The sequence below is a fragment of the Sinocyclocheilus anshuiensis genome, unplaced genomic scaffold (assembly GCF_001515605.1).
Source record: "Sinocyclocheilus anshuiensis isolate Anshui unplaced genomic scaffold, SAMN03320099.WGS_v1.1 scaffold1421, whole genome shotgun sequence".
NCBI classification, from domain to species: Eukaryota; Metazoa; Chordata; class Actinopteri; order Cypriniformes; family Cyprinidae; genus Sinocyclocheilus; species Sinocyclocheilus anshuiensis.
The window spans coordinates 377,083-384,152 of record NW_015548279.1 but is presented as its reverse complement, the minus strand read 5'-3'; the positions used below and the strand labels follow the sequence as shown (position 1 = coordinate 384,152).

General features: G+C 34.3%; 1 pseudogene; it reads left to right on the top strand.

Annotated features, from left to right (window-relative positions):
• The first annotated feature begins 837 nt into the window (after positions 1-837).
• Positions 838-7,070, top strand: part of LOC107655819 (SH3 domain-binding glutamic acid-rich-like protein) — a 32,912-nt pseudogene continuing 26,679 nt past the window's right edge.

Below are 7,070 nucleotides of genomic sequence, written 5' to 3'. Positions count from 1 at the left end.
GCTCTTCCTAGGCCCAGTAAGTAACTTACTTTAGAAGACCTCAGTGGCTCCCCCCTCAACACAGAGCCAAGGACAACATTCTCTGCTGTTTCCCTTGACAGCAACCCTGAGAGTGTGGGAACTTTCCAAATTAAATCTGTGGGAATTTTTCATTTTTATCATAAGATGAGGATCATATAATGTAATAATAAAAGCAATACTGATGATTAGCATTAACTAGAGGTTTTTAAATAGTAGCCTACCACCTCGTTAAAAAAAATTATTTTGTTTGTTTTTGTTTACACGTTTACAAATTACACGTTTCTTAAAAAACAGCATCTCTGTCCATATATGCAAGTCGTTACACTAACTTTAGCAGCTCCTGATGTGGACAGACAGCTGAAATTGCCAATCACTCAGACAGCAGTGGGACAAACGCACCAATCCCGCCACATGATGATGCGCTGGGGACAGAAATAGACACCGAGAGGCTCGAGTCGAGGCTACAGCGCCGTGTGCTTTCCAGTGGATTGCGGTGTCTTTAAACACTTCTCCCCATATCATTTATTTAGCATTTCCACAAAATGGTCATTAAAGTCTTCCTGGCATCCTCCTCTGGATCGACGGCGGTAAGAGCAAGTGTGTTATTGTTCAGTCATTCAACAGGTCACTTCTCTGAAGCGCTTTGATTGTGTTTGAATCTATCGATAGCTCAAAGCATATTAGCAGTAATCAGCGGTGGATGTATTTTAAACTCTTAAATAAAAGCTGCTTTAACCCAAGTCAGTTTAAATAATCCTGAGTGACCTAATAACAGTTGCAGCTCCGCCAGTTTCCTTAAATATCTTGAGGCTCGAGTCGAGGCTACAGCGCCGTGTGCTTTCCAGTGGATTGCGGTGTCTTTAAACACTTCTCCCCATATCATTTATTTAGCATTTCCACAAAATGGTCATTAAAGTCTTCCTGGCATCCTCCTCTGGATCGACGGCGGTAAGAGCAAGTGTGTTATTGTTCAGTCATTCAACAGGTCACTTCTCTGAAGCGCTTTGATTGTGTTTGAATCTATCGATAGCTCAAAGCATATTAGCAGTAATCAGCGGTGGATGTATTTTAAACTCTTAAATAAAAGCTGCTTTAACCCAAGTCAGTTTAAATAATCCTGAGTGATCTAATAACAGTTGCAGCTCCGCCAGTTTCCTTAAATATCTCTGAGATCACATTCCAGACTGCAGCAGCTATTCCTTTAAACATGAAACTGCCAGAATTTATTTCAGTTGCTCATCAGAACGAATTTGCTGGTATTGGTAAACATGTTTATTTATTGGTTTGTGTGTTTTTAGAGATAATTAACAGTGCTGCTAATGATCTAATCTTGTAATTTTATCATGAGCAGAAATCTAAGATACTTAGTTTGATACAATCATGTTTTAACAAGTTAGCGAGCTGGGAGTTTTAAACATTGAAGTACTTTAGAAATGTGCAAAAATGTCCCTGAACCATGTAAATTAGCATTCAAGTGAGTGTTACAACAGACCGCAATTCAAAATTGTAACAAATTAGGTTAATTTTTGGATTTTCAATTTATTGTGGTCATTATTTGAAACAATTAGACCAAATTGTAACAGTTTTTGCACAAATATTGACCAGATATTGATATTTTTGCACATATATTTACCAGAATGACATTTTGTTCTCATGAGGTGTCTTTTATCGCCGTACTAACATTGTAAATGTCAAAACGTTTAATTTTTAATGCACTTCTTATATTAGAGTTTAGGGATAAGTGGTACATTTCAAAGCAATAAATAGTGCAAAAAGCAAATTTATGTAAATAGTGCAAACATACAAACACAACAAAACACTGAGTTACATTTGTTAAAGCATAATGAGTTTTGAAATATTGAGCTTCAAAGTTTTTGCATTCTATACTTTGTAGATAACTTTTTGTTTTCTTAATAAAAAGTCCCAAAATGTACACTTAAAACCTAAAAAGTGTCAACCTGTTGGTTGATACACCAACAAACCTGTAGTCATGTTTAGTGTACTTATATTATAAAATTGTGTACTACTTGTTTATTGTAATTGTAATTTATAAAAGTGTTGCAAATTAGCTTCAGCTACAAGCACATGCATGGGATGATTGTTTTCTCATTTTCATCTGTTTATTGTATCTGTCCCTAACAAATAAAACATTAAATAAATAATGCAAACATCACATAATGTAAATAAGCTAGAAACTTATAGTTCCAAGGCGACGATTTATTTGATCTGAAATCGTGTGTTTGTGTTTGTGTTAGTCTTACATGTGGAAAATGTCAGCCTATATATACTTTAAAAAATGATTGTGTAAAAGACTGTAAAAATGCTACAGTAAAAACCTGTTAACTGGTTAACCGTAAGTTTCCATACTATATACGGTGAATACATGTAATTACATTTAATGTAATTTTACAGTAAAATACTGTTAAAAATACGGTTTTTGGAAGTGTAAAAGAAAAAGTCAATGTATAATTTACAGTGAAAAACCGTAAATTGACGCTCCCAGAATTCCCTGCATAACACTTCATATTTGATGTTTTTTTTTGTTGTTGAAATAACGTTTATTCTTCGTTTTTTCTTATCAGATGTGTACATTAGGGTTTAATCCTACATCTAATGTTGTTAAATTAATGTTTATTGCATTATTTCAGTTTCATGTGTGTCACCATGATGAGCTTTAGTGTTTGTGTGAATGTGTGAATGACACTGTGTGCACCTTCTATATATAAGAACTACCCTCCTCAGCTCCTAGAAAAGCTGTTTGTGATGAGCTTTGGTTCATCATGTGACTTTCTCATCACCACCTGTTTTTGGTGGTTATCAGTGTATTTCAATGGTTCAAAACAGATATTAACACTTCAGTATGATGGTTTATTAACATTACATCAGTTAATGAAATACGGTATTTTATTGTGAATTTAAGTTAAATCTGTAAAACCTAAAATGTTGCAACCATATTTTTTTACGGTGAAGTTCTGGCAACCACAGCTGCTGGTATTTTACTGTAAATGTCACAGATTTTATTTTACAGTGTACACTATCTCTTTTTGTACAATGATTATGGGTCCAGTAGAGGTACATGTTATAACCCTGTCTGGTAAGGATTTTTGTATGTGATAATTTGACATGTAAGAAACATGGTATTAGCATCTGATCATTATTTCAAGATTAGGGTTGCAAAAAGGTGGAAAATTTCTAGTAAATTTTGGAAATATTCCAGAAATTTTGGAAACTTTTTGGAATATTCCTGGGATTTTTGGAAAGGTTCCAGAAATGTTCCACCCCTTTGCAACCCTATTCAAGATATCTACTACAGTTCACATATATTTATTATCTGGAATGTGTTTTGAATTTGGAGAAATTTAGAATGTGGAGAAATTTTGAAAATGTTGTTTTGTCTTGGGATTCATGTCAGTACTCTGTTATTACCAATACCACAGATCAAAAAGAAACAGCAAGATGTTGTCGGGTTTCTTGAGGCCCTTAAAATCGATTACACACAGTTTGACATTGCTTCAAACGAGGACAACCGGATGTGGATGAGGGAAAATGTCCCTGGAGAAAAGAAGCCCACCAATGGAATTCCTCTTCCTCCACAGATTTTCAATGAGGGGATGTATTGTGGGGTAAGAACCTGCTAGAACCGAGGTTACCGTAAAGCTGCTCTTCTTAATGTTAAATCAAAATCACAATGTGAGTCAAGACTGAAGGTTTTTTGTTTATCCAGGTTAAGAGATGTAAAATCAAAGACAGAGCAGAAATATAGCACTAAAACATATTCAAAAGAGCTCTAAAAACGGGAAGAGAATTATAATTTTCAAAGCAAAAGAAACTTTTACATAAATTAGTCTCCCAAGCTGACCTACAAATTCATGATGGAGCAGCTATATTAAAACATTTGTAATCTAGTTATTAAAATGTCGTTTAGCTTCATCATTCAGGTCTATAAGGGATGATTCATTCTACAATAAAAATACTGTCATCATAACTTGCCCTTAATTTTGCTCAAAACCTGTATATTTTTTCTTATTTCTTAAATGAGTAAAAGTTGTGTGCTGTATTTCATGTCTTCTGAAAACGTAACTTTGTGTGTTCTGGGTACTCACAGGGAACTTATTTGTTTGCAATACCTGGAAACCACAGAATATTGAATTTAGTGAATAATAGCAATAAACAATTAGACCTGTTTCACTGTAAGTTATTGCATGGCTTCATAAGATTTGAAATATAGTACAAACAAGTCTACATCCATGTTTTATAGAAAAAAACAGCATGGGCATTCTGTTTGATAGCTTCTATTGAAGTTTACTGAAATGACATTGCTGTGTTGCTACCTTAATTGCTATAAAATGCTAATAATATTTTCCTGAATTGCAGGACTATGACACATTCTTTGAAGCCAAAGAGGACAACTCAGTTTATGAATTTTTGGGTCTGACACCTCCCCCAGGATCTAAGGTTGTATTTCTGCGTGTTTCCTTTTCTTGTTTGACATGAACGTTAAAAAATATTTGGCCTCAGCTATCCTGTAGATGTTTGAATGATATTATCAAATGTTGAAATAACAGAGAAAACAGATGTAGGGTAAAAAGAGAAAGATGTTTTTCTTCTTTTTCTCAAAACTCTTTTTTAAATCCTTTGTCCACTTTAATGTATGTAGAATAATTCATATACATTCTCATTGAAAAATCGAATCAAATAACTGTAAATGCAATATCTCAAACTTCTTGCAATCCTCTAAAACAAGGGGGGGGGAAACATTACCAGAGGGGTCTTCGGTGGTGAATGGATAAACATCAGTGAAGTGATTTCCTTGTGAGAGTGTGTTATCACTATCGGCTGTAGAATTATCTGTTTTCTTCCTCTCTTCTTTTTTGCATTTTTGGTGAAACTTTCCCTTGCTGATGGCGATGAAACTGATTCTCCACTGTTTTAATAAAAATCTCTCTTGGTGCAGGAGGCACAACAAGCTGAAAATGCACAAAAGCTTCATAATGGATCTGGCACAGGAACATCTTGATGATGACACAACAGTAATATCCGATCATTTTTTAAAAATCATATTTAACTGATATTCACTTTCAGTGCATTTCCAGACACGTCAACACTGCACTTTACTGTATGCCCCTCATCTACTTTTCGAATCACTGGGTTTTTGTTCACCTGTCCATTATAACCTAACTTAAAGTGATAGTTCACCCAAAAATGAAAATTCTGTCATTAATTACTCACCCTCATGTCGTTCTAAACCCGTAAGACCTCCGTTCATCTTCGGAAAACAAATTAAGATATTTTTGATGCGTCACGCGGATACGTTGTTTTCGTTCAAATCAAAGCATAAACAACGTAGAAAACATATCCGTGTGACGCAGCTGACACAGAATAGCATACGCTGTTACGTTCAGTGGATACTCTCCAAAATGGCACCAGGGGGATGAATTGTTGAATAAAGTCGTTATTTTTGTTTTCTTTGCGTACAAAAAGTATTCTCGTAGCTTCGTAAAATTACGGTTGAACCCCTGTTCTGTCAGGACCACTATCGTCAAAGATGATTGACAATTAGCATACAGTTTGGGTTGGCGGTATGGTTCTGTTCTGGGCAAGAACTCCCTGCGCATCCATGCAGCCTAGCATGGATGAGAGCAGGGAGAGCAGCGATAACCCCCCCAGGGTAAACAGAACAGAACCAACATAAATGTATTGCAGATATCGTTAAAGTTCAATAATGTTATGTACACATTTTAGAATTAGTCAGATTCAAAGGAGAATCAGAAGGCTGAATCCTGACTGACAGATGAGGAGTTGGGGATGGAGGAGGGTAATTAGCTATTGAGCAATGCGAAAACTGCTGATAACACGGAGGGTCCTTATATATGAATGCTTAGCTGTCATATTCCCATAGGTAGATGGGGATCAGCTGATGCGAGCTTGACTAACGTGACCCGCCAGAACTAACGCTACGCTTGATTTTCAAATTTCTTATAATTTCAGTTTAGTTCATTTCATTAATGGTTTTGTTAGTTTTAGTTTTACTAACGCTACGCTAGTTATGTCACATGGATTATTTTACCGATCTCCTTGCTACGTTTCTGGACCTGGATCATTGCTGTCTATGTGAGGGTCAGAGAGCTCTCAGAATTCATAAAAAATATCTTAATGTGTGTTCCGAAGATGAACGGAGGTTTTACGGGTTTAGAACGACATGAGGGTGAGTAATTAATGACAGAATTTTCATTTTTGGGTGAACTATCACTTTAACGTCTAGGCTATGTTTGGGTTAGTATACACAGCATTTGACCTTTGTTAGTGTAAGTTAATAAAAATACAGTTGTCCAGTATAGTTCACATTGCATTAACCAATGCTAACAGATATTTTGATTAAATGTAGAAATTAACATTAACTAAGATTAATAAATATTGTAGTATTGTTGGCCATTAGTGCATGTTATGTAGTTAATTAATATGACTTTTACTTTTACTTTTAGTCATTTAGCAGACGCTTTTATCCAAAGCGACTTACAAATAAGAACAAGTAATTAAAACTAAAATGCTAAAATTTAAATTAAAACTAAAAGCTAAAATTATTATTTTTTTAATTACAAAAATAGGCCTATTAAAGCACTGAATAAGAAATAAGCTAAAAACAATTCAAAATATTAAAAGAACAAAAGGTATGAGTATAATAATGATTCTAACGTAACACTAAGCCAAACACCAAACAACAACTACATATGTGTATGTACAGCCACACACATATGCATATACATGTACATATATAAATACATCCAATATATATATATATATATATATTATTTCATTTCCATTTTGTATGTTGAAGTACTGAAATAACTCAAATTAAATACAACTAAAACTTAAATAAAAAAACCTATATAGACGTAATAAAAAACGAATAAAATGACAACATTACTACAACTGTAACTAATACAAATCAAACTACATTAGTTTATCAGTAATCCTAAAAAAATAACACTGAGCCAAACACACATGCTAAAATAAAAACAACTTACTGACACATAGTAAGAAATGGTTAT